Here is a 26,349-nt window from a genome sequence, read left to right on the forward strand (position 1 = left end):
GCATGGGCAGGCATACTCCGATGGGCGTCGGGAGGGGTTGGGGTGCCTCTGCCTGGGTGTGCATTGGCGGGCAGGCGATGTTGTCTTCTGCAAGTGTGTGTACTGTGCTAGTCGTGTATCTAGACTCTGTTTCAGCTGATGGCTCTGTCTCAGATGTGTGACGTGGTGTCCTGCTATACATACCGGCACACGTGTTTGGAGAGAAACCGGTGGCAGCAGGTGAGTAGTGTGGCCTGGGTGCGCAGGGGTGGCACTCTCTCTCTCTCTCACCCTCTCTTCTTCTCTCTCCCTCTCTCTCTCTCTCTCTCCATCTCTTTTTCTCTTTATCTCGCTCTCCCTCTCTTCTTCTCTCTCTCTCTCTCTCCCTCTCTTATTCTTCTCTCTCTCCCTCTCTCTCCCTCTCTTCTTCTCTCTCTCCTTTGCTCTCTCTGTCCTTTGATGTGCGCAGAACACACCTTCTCATCATGTTTTTTATCTTGCAGGCTGAGACCTACGGATTGTCCCGAGGGGAGCGTCCACGTGTCCTCATTTCATTTTAGTGTTAGGTTTATTAAAGTTTCATTTGTTGCTTCGAAAGTGAATGTGTGCTGCTCATTTCTGTGTCGACACATGCATGTCACCAGTTGTGATTGTGCGACGTCAGGCGGATTATTTTGTACATATTTAGGTGTAGCTGATGTAGCATGTCTTTGGTCGGGGGTGCCAGGGAGGGGTGGTCCTGGGGGTGGTGGCGGTGGGTGTTGTGGCCCTCTTGGGTGTCCAGGCCACATGAGCAGTGGCTCCATGATATCTGTTGCCCTTCTGATGTGGCCTTGGGCTGTGCTTCCTTTTGTGGCGCAGGCTGCCATCCGACTTTACACCAGGTCAGAGCAGGTGTAGATTTCCTGGTGCTAACGAAAAAAACGAACTCTTTTTAAGACCCTATGTTTAACACATAAACATATGTATGAAAAAGGACCAAAATACTGGTCACCAAAGCTACGATGGTACCAACCTTCTAGGGCATTGCGCTCTAGCGATTCTGCTCTGCTTACCCCCCTTAAAATTCACACGGCTAGACAGGAGGGGAATAAAATGCCTTACGAACTCCGCAACATGTCAGACCACAGTTGTTTCCGTAAGAGGCTTAAGACCTGGCTTTTTAGAAACTAGCCACTGTTCCCGTTTTTCATGTGTTCAGAGCAGCCTGCTAGCGCCATGAGACTCGCAAGAGTGATATGTGCGCGATATAAGTACTTCTGACTTGACTTGACTTGACTTGAACCCACCTAATCACCTGTTTTGTGTTTTTATCGCAGATCTGGCTGATCGTTGATAATGTTGATGTGTGATGTTGTCGAGGCTTTTGGCACGGGAATGCCCACTCTGCATCTCAATAGCGATAGTTGCGTGGGGCCTCTGTGGCGATGTTTTTTTGCGGCTGCTATCACGGGTAAACTGGTGCTGTGGGCTGTTAGCACCAGCTTGTTAATGGGGAGGTAAATTTATCATGACTTTGGCTGTGATAAAGTGCAGTTAATTCGGCGATAGCTCCTTGTGAATATGCCCCTTAGTTGTTTAATGTCAGCAAACTTGGTGATAGTTTTAATTACTTTAGCCAATTTGATTGCTAGAGGCGCTCCTATCCCGACATCCTGGAAGGGAGCAGAAATTATTCCAGTGTTCAAGAAGGGGGACAAGTCTCTCCCCGCTAACTACCGTCCTATCAGCCTGATAGATACCACACAAAAGATCTTAGGCAGGTTGATCTTGAACAAAGTGTTGGATTGGGCCCTAGATAATGCGATCCTTTCCCATCTACAAGCTGGCTTCAGAGCAAGAATAAGCACCATTGATCAGGTGCTGCATTTTGCTATGCTTTACTGGAAGGTGGTCTACTTGGGGGGAGGCAGCCTCTATGCAGCTTTTATTGATCTTAGGGCAGCCTTTGACTTAGTCCCTCGGCAAACCCTATGGGCTGTCTTAGACAATCTGGGGATGCCAGCTGTTCTAGTTTCTCTAATTGCTAGACTCCATTTAGACAACTTTGCGCAGATCAGATGGGGTGGTGTTGGACAAGTGACCAGGCAGTTCCCCATCCAAAAGGGGGTCAGGCAGGGCTGCGTCCTCGCGCCAACCTTATTTTCTCTATACATTAACGACATAGCAAAACTATTAATAGATGCGAAAGTGGATGCCCCTTCTCTGGCAGGTGCGAAAATTCCTATCTTAATGTTTGCCGACGATTGCCTCATAATTTCCAAAACCCCGAGCGGCCTACAGAGATCCTTAAGTTTGTTTGAGGAGTTCTGTTTAGCCCGTGGGCTTGAAATTAATGTCTTAAAGTCTAAATTCATGTCTTTTAACCAACCAAAATCTTTTAAATGTAAGATATTTATGAATAGTTTGCTATTGGACCAGGTCCAAGATTTTACCTATTTGGGCATTTGTATTCAGCATGACTTGAGCTGGAAAAAGCAGGTTAACTTGGCATCTCTTAAGCACTCTCAACTCTCTGGTGCTTTAAGTAAAGAACATGCCAAATCTTTGACCAAACCCATTGATCCTGCTCTTCGGGTCTATGATGCAAAAGTGGTTGGAGCTGCACTTTATGGAGTTGAATTGTGGGGATTTGAAAATCTACATAAGCTATCTTCCTCTGAGAATAATTTCCTTCGAAATTTAACAAGTCTACCACAGAGCACTCCCCTTTGCCCTCTATTCTATGACCTTGGTATGAGACCGATAGCATTAATTGCCTCATTCCGCCCTATTCTATACTGGAGGCGGTTATGGGTTACCCCCGAACTTAGGCTTTTTGCTCTTGGCCTCATGGATATTATTAAACTGGACATTTGCCGAAAGGTCAAGTGGCTCCGTAGGATCTACGAGTCACTTCGGGACTTGGGCCTAAAAAATCTGTGGGAGGATCCTCAAAATGCTTGTTTCCCCACCAAACAAGTCTTGAAGGCTTTGTACTGGGAAATGGTAGCATCCAGAGTTTTCAGATCAACAGCACCACTTTCACTATCTGGCATCTTCTTCGACTTTAAGGATACCATTTCCTTGGCACCTTTTTGGGATGAGATAACCAGTCCTTTGGACCGGAAGCTTTATTTTCAGTTCAGAGTTGGTAGTCTCCCAGTAAGAGAGTTTACATCTAGATGGTCTACAGAAAATGTACTTAATTGTCCTGGTTGTACTGCACCTGTTGAATCTGTTAATCACTTTTTGTTCCAATGCCCTTCCTACATAATCCCTCGACAGACCTGGCTTAAACCAATGTGCCGGACCTTGGGTACCACGAATACCAAGGTGGCTGTTCGCATTTTACGATCTGCTGAAACTTCATTTGTTTACATATCTGTTGCAAAGTTTCTTGGCAGGGCATGGGTGATTAGGAGTAAAATGCTGTCTTGATTAATTTTCCTTCCAATGAATTGCTGAATCAGTTTGTAAATATCTCTATTTATTTATTGTTTTAAACCATTTTTAAATATCTTAAAATGTTCTTATCTTTTAACATGTATGATATAAATATGCTTTTATGACAATCGTCGAATAAAGCTTTCTTGACTTGACTTGACTTGATGCCCCTTAGTTGTTTAATGTCAGCAAACTTGGTGATAGTTTTAATTAATCATATACAATAAAGGATATATTTAAGTAGGAGGGAGACAATAAGGGCCTCGATCACATGGCTCTTGCGCTGCCGGTGCATCACCTTTTTTAATGTACCGGCGGCGCAGTGTGCCTGCCCATATTTACAAGGCAACATAAAGCCACCCTGCATGGCTTTACGTAGCCTTGGAAATATGGCCCCGTTTCACACACTACTTGGCATTCCATGGGTGTTGCTGTGGGTGTTCCCAAGCAACATCCCTGAAATCTGACACATTCCCAGATTTACAAGCTTTCATAAACATGGGAAATTGTCAGATACCAACGCCTTCGCAGGGGAGGTGTAATGGAGGCACATCAAGAAGAAATGCCTTTATTTATCCTCTTATTCCTTTTTCTGTGTGCTGCATTCTGCAGCACCCATTAAAAGAGGAAAACATCTCTCATGATTGTTTTTGTGCAGGACGGCGCCCCTTCCTGCACAAAAATGATCACCTGTACAAAGCAAATGCAATCACCCATACAACGCGAACACCCTTGCACTGTAGCTCAAGGGTGCCTGTGTTGGCACATGGCAGCCCATTGTGTGCAAGCGCAGGGGAAAAGGATAGGAATGCAACATATCTCATAGTTACGGTGCATTCCTCCTCTTTTCTTTTGATGCCGGACAGTGCAGCAAGATTTCTGGAAGTGCTACCTTGCGCCAATACCTCATAAATGAGGCCCAAAATTTGGGGATGACCCTGCAGAAAGGGCCAGGTCCAACAGGTACACATCACTTTCCACAGCAATATAAGAACAGAAACCAAAAATATCAAAATGGTGCACATGTTCCTGGAAGCACTGCAGCCAGCCTCCTCTGGCATACACTCAAAAGATCCAATTAGTGTTTTAATTTAGGCAAAGAGTCAGAAAATGTCCCATAGGAAGTCTTTTTTTATTAGCAGCAATGGCACAATGCTTAGTTGTGAATATGGCCAATGCCACTTTCATCTTCAGTACCAGTATTCCTTTTTCTGACTTCATTGCGCTAAAATGTTCTATAAACATAACTTTCCTTAAGGTGGGAGCATAAAATTAAACACAAGTCTTTTTTGATGAAAAGATTTTTTTCTTGCCCAAAGTCCTCACATTGCTCTCTGTTAATAGGAAAGAAAGATGACAAAACCTATTAAAGATGTACTAAACAGATTTAATACCTTTATTGTATCCTTGAGAAGGAAGAATTGGTAAAGTACATTTATTCTGAAAACAAAAAACCTATTTCGAAGACAAACATGTCCCAAACAAACTGAGGTCAATATTAAAGCGAGTTGTATTCTCATTAGTAACAACTACTGGTTATTAACATATTTCAACTGTTCTGACCATTAAAAATGTTTTACATTTTATGCCCTATCCATACTTTTCCTCAAGGCCTTTTTAAACTCTGTGTTTTTCAGACAGTATATGATGGGGTTGCATAGTGAAGTAACAGCAATATATGACAAAGACATGTATTTGTTATTTTACTTTGAATATGCTGATGGTGGTTGCATGTATGTAAAACAGAGTGACCCGTAGCATGAAATAACCACAGTGAGGTGAGAGGCACACGTGGAGAAAGCCTTTTGTCTTCCCTTTGTGGACTGTATTTTCAAGATGGAAGAGATGATGCTGATGTAAGACGCAGTGATGAGACCACAAGGCACGATTGCTGCTATAGGACCAAGCACATAGGAAAGCGTCTCAATAATTTGAGTACTTGTGAATGAAAGTTTCAATAAAGCTGTAACATCACATAAGAAGTGGTTGATTGTGTGGGACCCACAGAAGGAAAGCCTAGAAATTAGTACAGTGTGCGGTATTACATCTAGAAGTCCAAACAGCCAAGTTCCTGGAGCCAATGAGACACAGAGATTCTTATTCATGGTGGTTGAGTAGTGTAGTGGATTGCAAATGGCCACATAGCGATCAAAAGCCATGACTGCAAGGACATTGAGTTCTGTAGACAGCACGCCATTGAAGCAATACATTTGTAGAAGACATTTAAAATGAGAAACATATGTGCCACCCAAAAAGAAGCTAGCCAGCATTTTTGGGAAAACAATTGTTGTGCAAATGATGTCTAGACATGACAAATTTGTGAGGAAGAAATACATAGGGGTGTGCAAGTGTGTATTAGAACAGACAATGGTTACGATAAGCAGGTTTCCAATCAGAGTTACAAGGTAAATCAGCAGAAAGCAAATAAAAAGAAGAATTTGCAGCTCTTGACGACCCCCAAATCCCAGAATAAAAAATGATTTTGCCCAAGTCTGATTTTCTTCTTTCATTTGTCTAATGTTGGACTCCTGCAGGGTGGTATCCTAGTATGAGCAGCAAACAAAGAGACATCTTGTGAATATGCCATGAATTGTGCTGAGAGGATTGGGTAAATATTGGACACAAGTCACATTTCTGGAAGAGAACAAGTGTTGAATTGTCAATTGACAAAGGTGCCCAAATCCTTGTTATAGTATGCAATTGTAACTCTGCTGAAATTTCACATATTGTGTTGTGAACCAGGTTATTAGATTTACATGATTTAATTTGAAATTAACGTATTTATTTGTAGGTGGTATAATACACTTCGTGTGTTTTTATCTATCTCGAAGGATCAAACCATCTGCCACTAAACCGCCTAAAAATAGTTATTCATTAATTCATAAAATATATTAATAGTTAGACTATAGCAGCTGGCCATATGCGTTTTTGCAATGATATAATTACATATAAATAATCTACAAACGTATTTTAAGAGATAAAACCAGCCCTGAACACACCTACCTGAAAACAGTTGCACAACTGTTCACACAGTGCCGGGCCCTCCTGCTGGGTGTTGTCTACTGGTGCCCTTGGTGTTTATTCACATTTAGGTAAACTAAGTGGAGACTCCTTAGTGTGATGGCAGAAGTAACCCAAGGTATTGCAGTATAATTTAGTTTGGTGAGTGTTGGCATTGCTATAGTACTGCCATAGCTGAGAGGACTGGTGCAAGGTACACCAAAAGGAATTTTGCCCACTATTTAATATTGTGTAGATTCTGGGGGAGTGTAGTCTCTTTTGTATTGGGTGTGAGTGGATTGAGGGAGCTGCTAGGCATCATTTCAACACTGAGTGAACTCAATGAAGGACAGAACTGACATATTACATGTAAAGTAGTGGATTATCCTTTAAATAAAGAATACTCCTAAATTCCTGGCACATTGAAATTGAAATTTTAGAAGATCTAATATCACAAAGCATTTCCGTGTTCATATTCAGCAGCTTACATGATTTCTACCCAAAGCAGGAGTTAATGGTGTTCAGATGCCCCTGTGAAGCATCCAAGAACCTAGGTTGGGACACTTATTAAAGGTGTTGGAATCAGAGCTGAAAGCACTTGAGTATAAAACATGCACTCAGGATTATTTTTTTATAAAGTGGACAGCAACCAACGGTTGGGTACAAACCAAACCGTGCCAGGCGATAAAAGATCTAAAGATCTAAGCACCTGATTTAAAGTTTGTTCCATGGGTACTCCATCACAAACATGACAGATATACCGTCCCCATTATTACAGGCATTAGGATATAATGCAGCTGTGATGAGGTGGGCCGGATATCTGTCTTGTTTGTGATGAAGTAGCCATCTGCCAGCCACTAATTGGGCCCTAAATTCTGTGTGTATGGATGTACAAAATGAAGCACTGAAACATCAGAACCAGGTTAGAATTGAAAACTTTTGATTTATTAGATCTTGCTGCAGCCTAAATGTCAGAACCACAGTATGATGCCTCCCAGCATCCTTTGACATCACCAAACATGCGATTCTCCTATCAAGAGTGTGAGTCAAGATAAGTTGCAGAGAGAAGAACGTTCAATAGATGTCTTCCTTTCGTTCAGGAAGATCTAAATTTGTACTAACAAAACCTAAAGATCATCCCTCATGCCTCTCATGCATGGTATCCCTCAGGGCTTTCTCACCTCACCCATGTTGTTTAATGATTTTGTGCAGTCACCAGGAGTCAAGTTGCCATATGTAAGAAGCGTGTTTCTGCTTGCAAAAGGTCCAATTGATGTACCAAACCCTAGTAGTGATTCGGTAACCAATTACTGATTCTTAAATAAGGTATGCAATTCTGTGTTAGGAAGGGGTGTGTTTAGGTCCTTCCTTCTTAATACCGAATCGCAGCAGTGTGTAAGAATATTTTGTGACCAAAATACAGTTGCAAAACATTTGCACTTTACCACCAACTTCAAATTGGTGGTAACTCTTCGCAAATGGGAAGAGGTCCCCAAGGGGCGACCCTCCGGCCAACTTGTTTTATTGGGGCCAATTTCTTTGGACCTGTTGTGGTGCAGCTGTCTATCTGTGGGACCAATTAGGGTTTTCCCTGAGTGAGTGTTTGTCTTCGGGCTAAGTGTAAGCCCACCTGTGACCTGTTAATCAGTAGTTCTGGGTTTGGGTCACATGGCCTACCTAATCACGTATCTCTGACTTGTAGCTGATGGGGCGGTTATCTCTGGTGGATTCGAGAGCAATGATATGAGATTGTTATTACTAGTACCCATAACATGGTGTTTGTCATTATGGGTACATACAGCATACAACATACGGGTACATACATTGTCATCATTGATATTGTTGGTACATACACTGTCATTGTTGATATTGCAGGTACATACACTGTCCATTGTTGATAATGCAGGTACATATACTGTCATCTTAATGTGTACGTTGGCTATGGCATATATTGACATCATAGATATTGCATTTATCAACATTATCATTATTGTGCATACTTTTGTTATGGCGTACATTGAACTCTCATGTACCGGTATTGAAATCGGTGTGTGTACATATCATGGTGTACATTAGCATCAAACTCACCGATTTTAACATTCCCTGCTCTAGTTGAATTTTCAATTACATAATTTTTCCTTTACATCATGACAATCACAGTATTCAATGTTGTGTGTGTTTTAGTTGTACCTGCTATCCTTGCTCTAGCTATTTGCATACTTCCTAGCTTGAAGACTGCGTTTTTACAGCAGGAAATCCCCACTTGTAGGAAACCACACAATAATAGTACACAAGTTAAAACCGGAAGCAATGAGGTGAACAGTTTAGTCACCCATAAGGGGAGGCAGGAATATACATTATAAAACCAATCCTGCTCAGGGGGGCCACCCGTCTTCTTCATATCTACTTGTAGAAGATGCAGTGCTTGGATGGCAAAAGTAAGAGTTCAGTTTTCAAGATCCTTTCCAGAGATAAAATTACAGAAGGAAGCACCAATCTTGGCACACATCTCACCCTCCACTGGGTCATTAAGTCCAACATATACCGATGTTGCAAATCCAGTTGGCCGCACACTGCTCGTCACACCAGCATATTGCCCCAAGGAACTCTGGTCGATGTAGTGGCGACGGCGAGTACGCCTATGCCACAGTGTAAAAAGGAAGTATGTGTCGCATTAGCCATCCCTGGACACGTGTTTCGAGGTAGTTGCCTCTCGTCAGCAGGGAGTAGGTAAGTGTAAAGGGGTGCCGCGTGGACTGCCAATAACGTAAAAACAGGTAAAGTACCTCTCATGGCGCGCAGGTGCTGGTCCAGAGCTCGTCAGCCCAAATGGCTCAAGGGAGCCTTTATATAACAAATCCAGTTGGCCGCACACTGCTCGTCACACCAGCATATTGCCCCAAGGAACTCTGGTCGATGTAGTGGCGACGGCGAGTACGCCTATGCCACAGTGTAAAAAGGAAGTATGTGTCGCATTAGCCATCCCTGGACACGTGTTTCGAGGTAGTTGCCTCTCGTCAGCAGGGAGTAGGTAAGTGTAAAGGGGTGCCGCGTGGACTGCCAATAACGTAAAAACAGGTAAAGTACCTCTCATGGCGCGCAGGTGCTGGTCCAGAGCTCGTCAGCCCAAATGGCTCAAGGGAGCCTTTATATAACAAATCCAGTTGGCCGCACACTGCTCGTCACACCAGCATATTGCCCCAAGGAACTCTGGTCGATGTAGTGGCGACGGCGAGTACGCCTATGCCACAGTGTAAAAAGGAAGTATGTGTCGCATTAGCCATCCCTGGACACGTGTTTCGAGGTAGTTGCCTCTCGTCAGCAGGGAGTAGGTAAGTGTAAAGGGGTGCCGCGTGGACTGCCAATAACGTAAAAACAGGTAAAGTACCTCTCATGGCGCGCAGGTGCTGGTCCAGAGCTCGTCAGCCCAAATGGCTCAAGGGAGCCTTTATATAACAAATCCAGTTGGCCGCACACTGCTCGTCACACCAGCATATTGCCCCAAGGAACTCTGGTCGATGTAGTGGCGACGGCGAGTACGCCTATGCCACAGTGTAAAAAGGAAGTATGTGTCGCATTAGCCATCCCTGGACACGTGTTTCGAGGTAGTTGCCTCTCGTCAGCAGGGAGTAGGTAAGTGTAAAGGGGTGCCGCGTGGACTGCCAATAACGTAAAAACAGGTAAAGTACCTCTCATGGCGCGCAGGTGCTGGTCCAGAGCTCGTCAGCCCAAATGGCTCAAGGGAGCCTTTATATAACAAATCCAGTTGGCCGCACACTGCTCGTCACACCAGCATATTGCCCCAAGGAACTCTGGTCGATGTAGTGGCGACGGCGAGTACGCCTATGCCACAGTGTAAAAAGGAAGTATGTGTCGCATTAGCCATCCCTGGACACGTGTTTCGAGGTAGTTGCCTCTCGTCAGCAGGGAGTAGGTAAGTGTAAAGGGGTGCCGCGTGGACTGCCAATAACGTAAAAACAGGTAAAGTACCTCTCATGGCGCGCAGGTGCTGGTCCAGAGCTCGTCAGCCCAAATGGCTCAAGGGAGCCTTTATATAACAAATCCAGTTGGCCGCACACTGCTCGTCACACCAGCATATTGCCCCAAGGAACTCTGGTCGATGTAGTGGCGACGGCGAGTACGCCTATGCCACAGTGTAAAAAGGAAGTATGTGTCGCATTAGCCATCCCTGGACACGTGTTTCGAGGTAGTTGCCTCTCGTCAGCAGGGAGTAGGTAAGTGTAAAGGGGTGCCGCGTGGACTGCCAATAACGTAAAAACAGGTAAAGTACCTCTCATGGCGCGCAGGTGCTGGTCCAGAGCTCGTCAGCCCAAATGGCTCAAGGGAGCCTTTATATAACAAATCCAGTTGGCCGCACACTGCTCGTCACACCAGCATATTGCCCCAAGGAACTCTGGTCGATGTAGTGGCGACGGCGAGTACGCCTATGCCACAGTGTAAAAAGGAAATATGTGTCGCATTAGCCATCCCTGGACACGTGTTTCGAGGTAGTTGCCTCTCGTCAGCAGGGAGTAGGTAAGTGTAAAGGGGTGCCGCGTGGACTGCCAATAACGTAAAAACAGGTAAAGTACCTCTCATGGCCCGCAGGTGCTGGTCCAGAGCTCGTCAGCCCAAATGGCTCAAGGGAGCCTTTATATAACAAATCCAGTTGGCCGCACACTGCTCCTCACACCAGCATATTGCCCCAAGGAACTCTGGTCGATGTAGTGGCGACGGCGAGTACGCCTATGCCACAGTGTAAAAAGGAAGTATGTGTCGCATTAGCCATCCCTGGACACGTGTTTCGAGGTAGTTGCCTCTCGTCAGCAGGCAGTAGGTAAGTGTAAAGGGGTGCCGCGTGGACTGCCAATAACGTAAAAACAGGTAAAGTACCTCTCATGGCGCGCAGGTGCTGGTCCAGAGCTCGTCAGCCCAAATGGCTCAAGGGAGCCTTTATATAACAAATCCAGTTGGCCGCACACTGCTCGTCACACCAGCATATTGCCCCAAGGAACTCTGGTCGATGTAGTGGCGACGGCGAGTACGCCTATGCCACAGTGTAAAAAGGAAGTATGTGTCGCATTAGCCATCCCTGGACACGTGTTTCGAGGTAGTTGCCTCTCGTCAGCAGGGAGTAGGTAAGTGTAAAGGGGTGCCGCGTGGACTGCCAATAACGTAAAAACAGGTAAAGTACCTCTCATGGCGCGCAGGTGCTGGTCCAGAGCTCGTCAGCCCAAATGGCTCAAGGGAGCCTTTATATAACAAATCCAGTTGGCCGCACACTGCTCGTCACACCAGCATATTGCCCCAAGGAACTCTGGTCGATGTAGTGGCGACGGCGAGTACGCCTATGCCACAGTGTAAAAAGGAAGTATGTGTCGCATTAGCCATCCCTGGACACGTGTTTCGAGGTAGTTGCCTCTCGTCAGCAGGGAGTAGGTAAGTGTAAAGGGGTGCCGCGTGGACTGCCAATAACGTAAAAACAGGTAAAGTACCTCTCATGGCGCGCAGGTGCTGGTCCAGAGCTCGTCAGCCCAAATGGCTCAAGGGAGCCTTTATATAACAAATCCAGTTGGCCGCACACTGCTCGTCACACCAGCATATTGCCCCAAGGAACTCTGGTCGATGTAGTGGCGACGGCGAGTACGCCTATGCCACAGTGTAAAAAGGAAGTATGTGTCGCATTAGCCATCCCTGGACACGTGTTTCGAGGTAGTTGCCTCTCGTCAGCAGGGAGTAGGTAAGTGTAAAGGGGTGCCGCGTGGACTGCCAATAACGTAAAAACAGGTAAAGTACCTCTCATGGCGCGCAGGTGCTGGTCCAGAGCTCGTCAGCCCAAATGGCTCAAGGGAGCCTTTATATAACAAATCCAGTTGGCCGCACACTGCTCGTCACACCAGCATATTGCCCCAAGGAACTCTGGTCGATGTAGTGGCGACGGCGAGTACGCCTATGCCACAGTGTAAAAAGGAAGTATGTGTCGCATTAGCCATCCCTGGACACGTGTTTCGAGGTAGTTGCCTCTCGTCAGCAGGGAGTAGGTAAGTGTAAAGGGGTGCCGCGTGGACTGCCAATAACGTAAAAACAGGTAAAGTACCTCTCATGGCGCGCAAGTGCTGGTCCAGAGCTCGTCAGCCCAAATGGCTCAAGGGAGCCTTTATATAACAAATCCAGTTGGCCGCACACTGCTCGTCACACCAGCATATTGCCCCAAGGAACTCTGGTCGATGTAGTGGCGACGGCGAGTACGCCTATGCCACAGTGTAAAAAGGAAGTATGTGTCGCATTAGCCATCCCTGGACACGTGTTTCAAGGTAGTTGCCTCTCGTCAGCAGGGAGTAGGTAAGTGTAAAGGGGTGCCGCGTGGACTGCCAATAACGTAAAAACAGGTAAAGTACCTCTCATGGCCCGCAGGTGCTGGTCCAGAGCTCGTCAGCCCAAATGGCTCAAGGGAGCCTTTATATAACAAATCCAGTTGGCCGCACACTGCTCCTCACACCAGCATATTGCCCCAAGGAACTCTGGTCGATGTAGTGGCGACGGCGAGTACGCCTATGCCACAGTGTAAAAAGGAAGTATGTGTCGCATTAGCCATCCCTGGACACGTGTTTCGAGGTAGTTGCCTCTCGTCAGCAGGGAGTAGGTAAGTGTAAAGGGGTGCCGCGTGGACTGCCAATAACGTAAAAACAGGTAAAGTACCTCTCATGGCGCGCAGGTGCTGGTCCAGAGCTCGTCAGCCCAAATGGCTCAAGGGAGCCTTTATATAACAAATCCAGTTGGCCGCACACTGCTCGTCACACCAGCATATTGCCCCAAGGAACTCTGGTCGATGTAGTGGCGACGGCGAGTACGCCTATGCCACAGTGTAAAAAGGAAGTATGTGTCGCATTAGCCATCCCTGGACACGTGTTTCGAGGTAGTTGCCTCTCGTCAGCAGGGAGTAGGTAAGTGTAAAGGGGTGCCGCGTGGACTGCCAATAACGTAAAAACAGGTAAAGTACCTCTCATGGCGCGCAGGTGCTGGTCCAGAGCTCGTCAGCCCAAATGGCTCAAGGGAGCCTTTATATAACAAATCCAGTTGGCCGCACACTGCTCGTCACACCAGCATATTGCCCCAAGGAACTCTGGTCGATGTAGTGGCAACGGCGAGTACGCCTATGCCACAGTGTAAAAAGGAAGTATGTGTCGCATTAGCCATCCCTGGACACGTGTTTCGAGGTAGTTGCCTCTCGTCAGCAGGGAGTAGGTAAGTGTAAAGGGGTGCCGCGTGGACTGCCAATAACGTAAAAACAGGTAAAGTACCTCTCATGGCGCGCAGGTGCTGGTCCAGAGCTCGTCAGCCCAAATGGCTCAAGGGAGCCTTTATATAACAAATCCAGTTGGCCGCACACTGCTCGTCACACCAGCATATTGCCCCAAGGAACTCTGGTCGATGTAGTGGCGACGGCGAGTACGCCTATGCCACAGTGTAAAAAGGAAGTATGTGTCGCATTAGCCATCCCTGGACACGTGTTTCGAGGTAGTTGCCTCTCGTCAGCAGGGAGTAGGTAAGTGTAAAGGGGTGCCGCGTGGACTGCCAATAACGTAAAAACAGGTAAAGTACCTCTCATGGCGCGCAGGTGCTGGCCCAGAGCTCGTCAGCCCAAATGGCTCAAGGGAGCCTTTATATAACAAATCCAGTTGGCCGCACACTGCTCGTCACACCAGCATATTGCCCCAAGGAACTCTGGTCGATGTAGTGGCGACGGCGAGTACGCCTATGCCACAGTGTAAAAAGGAAGTATGTGTCGCATTAGCCATCCCTGGACACGTGTTTCGAGGTAGTTGCCTCTCGTCAGCAGGGAGTAGGTAAGTGTAAAGGGGTGCCGCGTGGACTGCCAATAACGTAAAAACAGGTAAAGTACCTCTCATGGCGCGCAGGTGCTGGTCCAGAGCTCGTCAGCCCAAATGGCTCAAGGGAGCCTTTATATAACAAATCCAGTTGGCCGCACACTGCTCGTCACACCAGCATATTGCCCCAAGGAACTCTGGTCGATGTAGTGGCGACGGCGAGTACGCCTATGCCACAGTGTAAAAAGGAAGTATGTGTCGCATTAGCCATCCCTGGACACGTGTTTCGAGGTAGTTGCCTCTCGTCAGCAGGGAGTAGGTAAGTGTAAAGGGGTGCCGCGTGGACTGCCAATAACGTAAAAACAGGTAAAGTACCTCTCATGGCGCGCAGGTGCTGGTCCAGAGCTCGTCAGCCCAAATGGCTCAAGGGAGCCTTTATATAACAAATCCAGTTGGCCGCACACTGCTCGTCACACCAGCATATTGCCCCAAGGAACTCTGGTCGATGTAGTGGCGACGGCGAGTACGCCTATGCCACAGTGTAAAAAGGAAGTATGTGTCGCATTAGCCATCCCTGGACACGTGTTTCGAGGTAGTTGCCTCTCGTCAGCAGGGAGTAGGTAAGTGTAAAGGGGTGCGCCAGGGAGAGGTACAGAGACCTGAGAGGATTGTGGCAGCTTTCTCAGCAAACCCCAGAAGAATTTCGTTTTATCTCTACTGAAGAAGGATGAAATCCAGAAACACATGTGTCTAGAGATTAACAGCACTAACCTGCACCAACTTTGGTGAGACACTCTGCAAAATTTCAAGTAAGCATTTAAATTGAACTGCATGTACCAGGATGCAAAGGGGCGAACTGTGCTGGGAGGTAGCAGTGTGCTCCCATCCCCCTTCTGTTTAAAAAAGGCTCCCTTGAGCCACTGGGCTGACGAGCTCATGGGAGGCACCTGTGCGCCAGGGAGAGGTACAGAGACCTGAGATGATTGTGGAAGCTTTCTCAGCAAACCCCAGAAGAATTTCGTTTTATCTCTACTGAAGAAGGATGAAATCCAGAAACACATGTGTCTAGAGATTAACAGCACTAACCTGCACCAACTTTGGTGAGACACTCTGCAAAATTTCAAGTAAGCATTTAAATTGAACTGCATGTACCAGGATGCAAAGGGGTGAACTGTGCTGGGAGGTAGCAGTGTGCTCCCATCCCCCTTCTGTTTAAAAAAGGCTCCCTTGAGCCACTGGGCTGACGAGCTCATGGGAGGCACCTGTGCGCCAGGGAGAGGTACAGAGACCTGAGAGGATTGTGGCAGCTTTCTCAGCAAACCCCAGAAGAATTTCGTTTTATCTCTACTGAAGAAGGATGAAATCCAGAAACACATGTGTCTAGAGATTAACAGCACTAACCTGCACCAACTTTGGTGAGACACTCTGCAAAATTTCAAGTAAGCATTTAAATTGAACTGCATGTACCAGGATGCAAAGGGGCGAACTGTGCTGGGAGGTAGCAGTGTGCTCCCATCCCCCTTCTGTTTAAAAAAGGCTCCCTTGAGCCACTGGGCTGACGAGCTCATGGGAGGCACCTGTGCACCAGGGAGAGGTACAGAGACCTGAGAGGTTTGTGGCAGCTTTCTCAGCAAACCCCAGAAGAATTTCGTTTTATCTCTACTGAAGAAGGATGAAATCCAGAAACACATGTGTCTAGAGATTAACAGCACTAACCTGCACCAACTTTGGTGAGACACTCTGCAAAATTTCAAGTAAGCATTTAAATTGAACTGCATGTACCAGGATGCAAAGGGGCGAACTGTGCTGGGAGGTAGCAGTGTGCTCCCATCCCCCTTCTGTTTAAAAAAGGCTCCCTTGAGCCACTGGGCTGACGAGCTCATGGGAGGCACCTGTGCGCCAGGGAGAGGTACAGAGACCTGAGAGGATTGTGGCAGCTTTCTCAGCAAACCCCAGAAGAATTTCGTTTTATCTCTACTGAAGAAGGATGAAATCCAGAAACACATGTGTCTAGAGATTAACAGCACTAACCTGCACCAACTTTGGTGAGACACTCTGCAAAATTTCAAGTAAGCATTTAAATTGAACTGCATGTACCAAGATGCAAAGGGGCGAACTGTGCTGGGAGGTAGCAGTGTGCTCCCATCCCCCTTCTGTTTAAAAAAGGCTCCCTTGAGCCACTGGGCTGACGAGCTCATGGGAGGCACCTGTGCGCCAGGGAGAGGTACAGAGACCTGAGAGGATTGTGGCAGCTTTCTCAGCAAACCCCAGAAGAATTTCGTTTTATCTCTACTGAAGAAGGATGAAATCCAGAAACACATGTGTCTAGAGATTAACAGCACTAACCTGCACCAACTTTGGTGAGACACTCTGCAAAATTTCAAGTAAGCATTTAAATTGAACTGCATGTACCAGGATGCAAAGGGGCGAACTGTGCTGGGAGGTAGCAGTGTGCTCCCATCCCCCTTCTGTTTAAAAAAGGCTCCCTTGAGCCACTGGGCTGACGAGCTCATGGGAGGCACCTGTGCGCCAGGGAGAGGTACAGAGACCTGAGAGGATTGTGGCAGCTTTCTCAGCAAAGCCCAGAAGAATTTCGTTTTATCTCTACTGAAGAAGGATGAAATCCAGAAACACATGTGTCTAGAGATTAACAGCACTAACCTGCACCAACTTTGGTGAGACACTCTGCAAAATTTCAAGTAAGCATTTAAATTGAACTGCATGTACCAGGATGCAAAGGGGCGAACTGTGCTGGGAGGTAGCAGTGTGCTCCCATCCCCCTTCTGTTTAAAAAAGGCTCCCTTGAGCCACTGGGCTGACGAGCTCATGGGAGGCACCTGTGCGCCAGGGAGAGATACAGAGACCTGAGAGGATTGTGGCAGCTTTCTCAGCAAACCCCAGAAGAATTTCGTTTTATCTCTACTGAAGAAGGATGAAATCCAGAAACACATGTGTCTAGAGATTAACAGCACTAACCTGCACCAACTTTGGTGAGACACTCTGCAAAATTTCAAGTAAGCATTTAAATTTAACTGCATGTACCAGGATGCAAAGGGGCGAACTGTGCTGGGAGGTAGCAGTGTGCTCCCATCCCCCTTCTGTTTAAAAAAGGCTCCCTTGAGCCACTGGGCTGACGAGCTCATGGGAGGCACCTGTGCGCCAGGGAGAGGTACAGAGACCTGAGAGGATTGTGGCAGCTTTCTCAGCAAACCCCAGAAGAATTTCGTTTTATCTCTACTGAAGAAGGATGAAATCCAGAAACACATATGTCTAGAGATTAACAGCACTAACCTGCACCAACTTTGGTGAGACACTCTGCAAAATTTCAAGTAAGCATTTAAATTGAACTGCATGTACCAGGATGCAAAGGGGCGAACTGTGCTGGGAGGTAGCAGTGTGCTCCCATCCCCCTTCTATATACCGATGTTGCATCACCATACGGTTGATGGCTAGTAGTTCTGCTTTGATAGCTCTTAGGCTGAGTGTGATTTATAATTTTCAGTACTTCCCATTTGCTTATCTGCAGCCAGCGGGAGTTTGCCTTGGTTTGTAAAGTGAAGAAAGGTATGGACACTTCTGTGTTCACCTGAGTTCTTCTGGAAAGTCTGTGTACTGAGCCCAGCCAAAATAATCAGCACTTCTTCTTCTTCAAGCCTGATGCAGCAGAGTTGTTTTCTTCTGAAGCGGATGTTGGAACAACTCAGACAGATCTTTACCAGGGATGACCAGGGTTGGTGTGTTCATGGTTAAGAGGGTGCAGAGACCCCGCCACCCGGGGACGAGTTATGCATAAGTGACTCCGCATTGCCAGTAGAAATCCATCAGCATGAAGATCCTTCATTGCTGATCTGGGATGTGGAGTATGGCTTCTCAGTTTTAAATTGTACCAAGAAGTATTGTTCCTTTGCCTCTGAAACACACAGAGCACAGGGTATGTTTCTGTACAATTAGAGGTTGCCCCTTCATTTCCAACCATGTGTACCTTTTATCTCAGGGCTTCATATTTCCTGGCTGGGGTGTCTGTACTGGAGATTGACCCCTTCCCACGGGACTCATTTCCCCTTGCGTCATGAATGTGAATCGCCCTGCTCTAGAATTCTATGTCAGGGGTCCATTTGTCATTAAGGAATGCTGCCCCTAATATGTTAAGTGCAAAAACAACAATTGATGGACAGAATGCAGAACAATGTCATACATTCACCCCAGTACAGAGATCTGGGCCTAAATCCATCGTTTTTTTGCTCACCATGCCATTCCAGTTTGAACCCAGCCATATGCAAATCAGTCTTGACACTGTGCCCCATGGGAACAGTCCAGCCCGAACTGCCAAGCCAGGTCCTCCCTGGACTGGAAACAAGCATCCTAGGACCGGTTTCGGGCTTTCAGCCCTCGTCAGCCAGGATAGCTTGATTCCAGTGGTATGGAGAGCACGGGACTCACGTCTGAGCATACCCTTCCCACTCGGGGTGACAAATGCAAAAACAACAATTGATGGACAGAATGCAGAACAATGTCATACATTCACCCCAGTACAGAGATCTGGGCCTAAATCCATCGTTTTTTTGCTCACCATGCCATTCCAGTTTGAACCCAGCCATATGCAAATCAGTCTTGACACTGTGCCCCATGGGAACAGTCCAGCCTGAACTGCCAAGCCAGGTCCTCCCTGGACTGGAAACAAGCATCCTAGGACCGGTTTCGGGCTTTCAGCCCTCGTCAGCCAGGATAGCTTGATTCCAGTGGTATGGAGAGCACGGGACTCACGTCTGAGCATACCCTTCCCACTCGGGGTGACAAATGCAAAAACAACAATTGATGGACAGAATGCAGAACAATGTCATACATTCACCCCAGTACAGAGATCTGGGCCTAAATCCATCGTTTTTTTGCTCACCATGCCATTCCAGTTTGAACCCAGCCATATGCAAATCAGTCTTGACACTGTGCCCCATGGGAACAGTCCAGCCCGAACTGCCAAGCCAGGTCCTCCCTGGACTGGAAACAAGCATCCTAGGACCGGTTTCGGGCTTTCAGCCCTCGTCAGCCAGGATAGCTTGATTCCAGTGGTATGGAGAGCACGGGACTCACGTCTGAGCATACCCTTCCCACTCGGGGTGACAAATGCAAAAACAACAATTGATGGACAGAATGCAGAACAATGTCATACATTCACCCCAGTACAGAGATCTGGGCCTAAATCCATCGTTTTTTTGCTCACCATGCCATTCCAGTTTGAACCCAGCCATATGCAAATCAGTCTTGACACTGTGCCCCATGGGAACAGTCCAGCCCGAACTGCCAAGCCAGGTCCTCCCTGGACTGGAAACAAGCATCCTAGGACCGGTTTCGGGCTTTCAGCCCTCGTCAGCCAGGATAGCTTGATTCCAGTGGTATGGAGAGCACGGGACTCACGTCTGAGCATACCCTTCCCACTCGGGGTGACAAATGCAAAAACAACAATTGATGGACAGAATGCAGAACAATGTCATACATTCACCCCAGTACAGAGATCTGGGCCTAAATCCATCGTTTTTTTGCTCACCATGCCATTCCAGTTTGAACCCAGCCATATGCAAATCAGTCTTGACACTGTGCCCCATGGGAACAGTCCAGCCCGAACTGCCAAGCCAGGTCCTCCCTGGACTGGAAACAAGCATCCTAGGACCGGTTTCGGGCTTTCAGCCCTCGTCAGCCAGGATAGCTTGATTCCAGTGGTATGGAGAGCACGGGACTCACGTCTGAGCATACCCTTCCCACTCGGGGTGACAAATGCAAAAACAACAATTGATGGACAGAATGCAGAACAATGTCATACATTCACCCCAGTACAGAGATCTGGGCCTAAATCCATCGTTTTTTTGCTCACCATGCCATTCCAGTTTGAACCCAGCCATATGCAAATCAGTCTTGACACTGTGCCCCATGGGAACAGTCCAGCCCGAACTGCCAAGCCAGGTCCTCCCTGGACTGGAAACAAGCATCCTAGGACCGGTTTCGGGCTTTCAGCCCTCGTCAGCCAGGATAGCTTGATTCCAGTGGTATGGAGAGCACGGGACTCACGTCTGAGCATACCCTTCCCACTCGGGGTGACAAATGCAAAAACAACAATTGATGGACAGAATGCAGAACAATGTCATACATTCACCCCAGTACAGAGATCTGGGCCTAAATCCATCGTTTTTTTGCTCACCATGCCATTCCAGTTTGAACCCAGCCATATGCAAATCAGTCTTGACACTGTGCCCCATGGGAACAGTCCAGCCCGAACTGCCAAGCCAGGTCCTCCCTGGACTGGAAACAAGCATCCTAGGACCGGTTTCGGGCTTTCAGCCCTCGTCAGCCAGGATAGCTTGATTCCAGTGGTATGGAGAGCACGGGACTCACGTCTGAGCATACCCTTCCCACTCGGGGTGACAAATGCAAAAACAACAATTGATGGACAGAATGCAGAACAATGTCATACATTCACCCCAGTACAGAGATCTGGGCCTAAATCCATCGTTTTTTTGCTCACCATGCCATTCCAGTTTGAACCCAGCCATATGCAAATCAGTCTTGACACTGTGCCCCATGGGAACAGTCCAGCCCGAACTGCCAAGCCAGGTCCTCCCTGGACTGGAAACAAGCATCCTAGGACCGGTTTCGGGCTTTCAGCCCTCGTCAGCCAGGATAGCTTGATTCCAGTGGTATGGAGAGCACGGGACTCACGTCTGAGCATACCCTTCCCACTCGGGGTGACAAATGCAAAAACAACAATTGATGGACAGAATGCAGAACAATGTCATACATTCACCCCAGTACAGAGATCTGGGCCTAAATCCATCGTTTTTTTGCTCACCATGCCATTCCAGTTTGAACCCAGCCATATGCAAATCAGTCTTGACACTGTGCCCCATGGGAACAGTCCAGCCCGAACTGCCAAGCCAGGTCCTCCCTGGACTGGAAACAAGCATCCTAGGACCGGTTTCGGGCTTTCAGCCCTCGTCAGCCAGGATAGCTTGATTCCAGTGGTATGGAGAGCACGGGACTCACGTCTGAGCATACCCTTCCCACTCGGGGTGACAAATGCAAAAACAACAATTGATGGACAGAATGCAGAACAATGTCATACATTCACCCCAGTACAGAGATCTGGGCCTAAATCCATCGTTTTTTTGCTCACCATGCCATTCCAGTTTGAACCCAGCCATATGCAAATCAGTCTTGACACTGTGCCCCATGGGAACAGTCCAGCCCGAACTGCCAAGCCAGGTCCTCCCTGGACTGGAAACAAGCATCCTAGGACCGGTTTCGGGCTTTCAGCCCTCGTCAGCCAGGATAGCTTGATTCCAGTGGTATGGAGAGCACGGGACTCACGTCTGAGCATACCCTTCCCACTCGGGGTGACAAATGCAAAAACAACAATTGATGGACAGAATGCAGCACAATGTCATACATTCACCCCAGTACAGAGATCTGGGCCTAAATCCATCGTTTTTTTGCTCACCATGCCATTCCAGTTTGAACCCAGCCATATGCAAATCAGTCTTGACACTGTGCCCCATGGGAACAGTCCAGCCCGAACTGCCAAGCCAGGTCCTCCCTGGACTGGAAACAAGCATCCTAGGACCGGTTTCGGGCTTTCAGCCCTCGTCAGCCAGGATAGCTTGATTCCAGTGGTATGGAGAGCACGGGACTCACGTCTGAGCATACCCTTCCCACTCGGGGTGACAAATGCAAAAACAACAATTGATGGACAGAATGCAGAACAATGTCATACATTCACCCCAGTACAGAGATCTGGGCCTAAATCCATCGTTTTTTTGCTCACCATGCCATTCCAGTTTGAACCCAGCCATATGCAAATCAGTCTTGACACTGTGCCCCATGGGAACAGTCCAGCCCGAACTGCCAAGCCAGGTCCTCCCTGGACTGGAAACAAGCATCCTAGGACCGGTTTCGGGCTTTCAGCCCTCGTCAGCCAGGATAGCTTGATTCCAGTGGTATGGAGAGCACGGGACTCACGTCTGAGCATACCCTTCCCACTCGGGGTGACAAATGCAAAAACAACAATTGATGGACAGAATGCAGAACAATGTCATACATTCACCCCAGTACAGAGATCTGGGCCTAAATCCATCGTTTTTTTGCTCACCATGCCATTCCAGTTTGAACCCAGCCATATGCAAATCAGTCTTGACACTGTGCCCCATGGGAACAGTCCAGCCCGAACTGCCAAGCCAGGTCCTCCCTGGACTGGAAACAAGCATCCTAGGACCGGTTTCGGGCTTTCAGCCCTCGTCAGCCAGGATAGCTTGATTCCAGTGGTATGGAGAGCACGGGACTCACGTCTGAGCATACCCTTCCCACTCGGGGTGACAAATGCAAAAACAACAATTGATGGACAGAATGCAGAACAATGTCATACATTCACCCCAGTACAGAGATCTGGGCCTAAATCCATCGTTTTTTTGCTCACCATGCCATTCCAGTTTGAACCCAGCCATATGCAAATCAGTCTTGACACTGTGCCCCATGGGAACAGTCCAGCCCGAACTGCCAAGCCAGGTCCTCCCTGGACTGGAAACAAGCATCCTAGGACCGGTTTCGGGCTTTCAGCCCTCGTCAGCCAGGATAGCTTGATTCCAGTGGTATGGAGAGCACGGGACTCACGTCTGAGCATACCCTTCCCACTCGGGGTGACAAATGCAAAAACAACAATTGATGGACAGAATGCAGAACAATGTCATACATTCACCCCAGTACAGAGATCTGGGCCTAAATCCATCGTTTTTTTGCTCACCATGCCATTCCAGTTTGAACCCAGCCATATGCAAATCAGTCTTGACACTGTGCCCCATGGGAACAGTCCAGCCCGAACTGCCAAGCCAGGTCCTCCCTGGACTGGAAACAAGCATCCTAGGACCGGTTTCGGGCTTTCAGCCCTCGTCAGCCAGGATAGCTTGATTCCAGTGGTATGGAGAGCACGGGACTCACGTCTGAGCATACCCTTCCCACTCGGGGTGACAAATGCAAAAACAACAATTGATGGACAGAATGCAGAACAATGTCATACATTCACCCCAGTACAGAGATCTGGGCCTAAATCCATCGTTTTTTTGCTCACCATGCCATTCCAGTTTGAACCCAGCCATATGCAAATCAGTCTTGACACTGTGCCCCATGGGAACAGTCCAGCCCGAACTGCCAAGCCAGGTCCTCCCTGGACTGGAAACAAGCATCCTAGGACCGGTTTCGGGCTTTCAGCCCTCGTCAGCCAGGATAGCTTGATTCCAGTGGTATGGAGAGCACGGGACTCACGTCTGAGCATACCCTTCCCACTCGGGGTGACAAATGCAAAAACAACAATTGATGGACAGAATGCAGAACAATGTCATACATTCACCCCAGTACAGAGATCTGGGCCTAAATCCATCGTTTTTTTGCTCACCATGCCATTCCAGTTTGAACCCAGCCATATGCAAATCAGTCTTGACACTGTGCCCCATGGGAACAGTCCAGCCCGAACTGCCAAGCCAGGTCCTCCCTGGACTGGAAACAAGCATCCTAGGACCGGTTTCGGGCTTTCAGCCCTCGTCAGCCAGGATAGCTTGATTCCAGTGGTATGGAGAGCACGGGACTCACGTCTGAGCATACCCTTCCCACTCGGGGTGACAAATGCAAAAACAACAATTGATGGACAGAATGCAGAACAATGTCATACATTCACCCCAGTACAGAGATCTGGGCCTAAATCCATCGTTTTTTTGCTCACCATGCCATTCCAGTTTGAACCCAGCCATATGCAAATCAGTCTTGACACTGTGCCCCATGGGAACAGTCCAGCCCGAACTGCCAAGCCAGGTCCTCCCTGGACTGGAAACAAGCATCCTAGGACCGGTTTCGGGCTTTCAGCCCTCGTCAGCCAGGATAGCTTGATTCCAGTGGTATGGAGAGCACGGGACTCACGTCTGAGCATACCCTTCCCACTCGGGGTGACAAATGCAAAAACAACAATTGATGGACAGAATGCAGAACAATGTCATACATTCACCCCAGTACAGAGATCTGGGCCTAAATCCATCGTTTTTTTGCTCACCATGCCATTCCAGTTTGAACCCAGCCTAAGTGGGATGGGTATTCCCAGACGTGGGACCCGTGCTCACTACGCCACTGGAGTCAAGCTATCCTGGCTGATGACGGCTGATAGCCAGAAACCGGTCCTAGGATGCTTGATTCTGGTCCAGGGAAGACATGGCTTGGCAGTTCGGGCTGGACTGTTCCCATGAGGCACAGGGTCAAGACTGATTTGCATATGGCCATGTCTAAACTGGGGTGGCGTAGTGGGCAAAAGAACGATGGATTTAACCCAGATCTCTTGACTGGGGGAGAATGTCTGCATTGTCAGCATTCCGTCCATCACTTGTTTGTTGTAACGCTTTTCGCCCTAAGTGGGATGGGTATTCCCAGACGTGGGACCCGTGCTCACTACGCCACTGGAGTCAAGCTATCCTGGCTGATGACGGCTGATAGCCAGAAACCGGTCCTAGGATGCTTGATTCTGGTCCAGGGAAGACATGGCTTGGCAGTTCGGGCTGGACTGTTCCCATGAGGCACAGGGTCAAGACTGATTTGCATATGGCCATGTCTAAACTGGGGTGGCGTAGTGGGCAAAAGAACGATGGATTTAACCCAGATCTCTTGACTGGGGGAGAATGTCTGCATTGTCAGCATTCCGTCCATCACTTGTTTGTTGTAACGCTTTTCGCCCTAAGTGGGATGGGTATTCCCAGACGTGGGACCCGTGCTCACTACGCCACTGGAGTCAAGCTATCCTGGCTGATGACGGCTGATAGCCAGAAACCGGTCCTAGGATGCTTGATTCTGGTCCAGGGAAGACATGGCTTGGCAGTTCGGGCTGGACTGTTCCCATGAGGCACAGGGTCAAGACTGATTTGCATATGGCCATGTCTAAACTGGGGTGGCGTAGTGGGCAAAAGAACGATGGATTTAACCCAGATCTCTTGACTGGGGGAGAATGTCTGCATTGTCAGCATTCCGTCCATCACTTGTTTGTTGTAACGCTTTTCGCCCTAAGTGGGATGGGTATTCCCAGACGTGGGACCCGTGCTCACTACGCCACTGGAGTCAAGCTATCCTGGCTGATGACGGCTGATAGCCAGAAACCGGTCCTAGGATGCTTGATTCTGGTCCAGGGAAGACATGGCTTGGCAGTTCGGGCTGGACTGTTCCCATGAGGCACAGGGTCAAGACTGATTTGCATATGGCCATGTCTAAACTGGGGTGGCGTAGTGGGCAAAAGAACGATGGATTTAACCCAGATCTCTTGACTGGGGGAGAATGTCTGCATTGTCAGCATTCCGTCCATCACTTGTTTGTTGTAACGCTTTTCGCCCTAAGTGGGATGGGTATTCCCAGACGTGGGACCCGTGCTCACTACGCCACTGGAGTCAAGCTATCCTGGCTGATGACGGCTGATAGCCAGAAACCGGTCCTAGGATGCTTGATTCTGGTCCAGGGAAGACATGGCTTGGCAGTTCGGGCTGGACTGTTCCCATGAGGCACAGGGTCAAGACTGATTTGCATATGGCCATGTCTAAACTGGGGTGGCGTAGTGGGCAAAAGAACGATGGATTTAACCCAGATCTCTTGACTGGGGGAGAATGTCTGCATTGTCAGCATTCCGTCCATCACTTGTTTGTTGTAACGCTTTTCGCCCTAAGTGGGATGGGTATTCCCAGACGTGGGACCCGTGCTCACTACGCCACTGGAGTCAAGCTATCCTGGCTGATGACGGCTGATAGCCAGAAACCGGTCCTAGGATGCTTGATTCTGGTCCAGGGAAGACATGGCTTGGCAGTTCGGGCTGGACTGTTCCCATGAGGCACAGGGTCAAGACTGATTTGCATATGGCCATGTCTAAACTGGGGTGGCGTAGTGGGCAAAAGAACGATGGATTTAACCCAGATCTCTTGACTGGGGGAGAATGTCTGCATTGTCAGCATTCCGTCCATCACTTGTTTGTTGTAACGCTTTTCGCCCTAAGTGGGATGGGTATTCCCAGACGTGGGACCCGTGCTCACTACGCCACTGGAGTCAAGCTATCCTGGCTGAT

General features: G+C 48.1%; 1 pseudogene; it reads right to left on the reverse strand.

The window, feature by feature from the left end:
• Positions 1–4,988: 4,988 nt before the first annotated feature.
• The window catches only part of LOC146813091 (olfactory receptor 8H3-like), a 37,870-nt pseudogene continuing 16,509 nt past the window's right edge, over positions 4,989–26,349 (reverse strand).

Source organism: Triturus cristatus, chromosome 7 (genome assembly GCF_964204655.1).
Source record: "Triturus cristatus chromosome 7, aTriCri1.1, whole genome shotgun sequence".
NCBI lineage: Eukaryota > Metazoa > Chordata > Amphibia > Caudata > Salamandridae > Triturus > Triturus cristatus.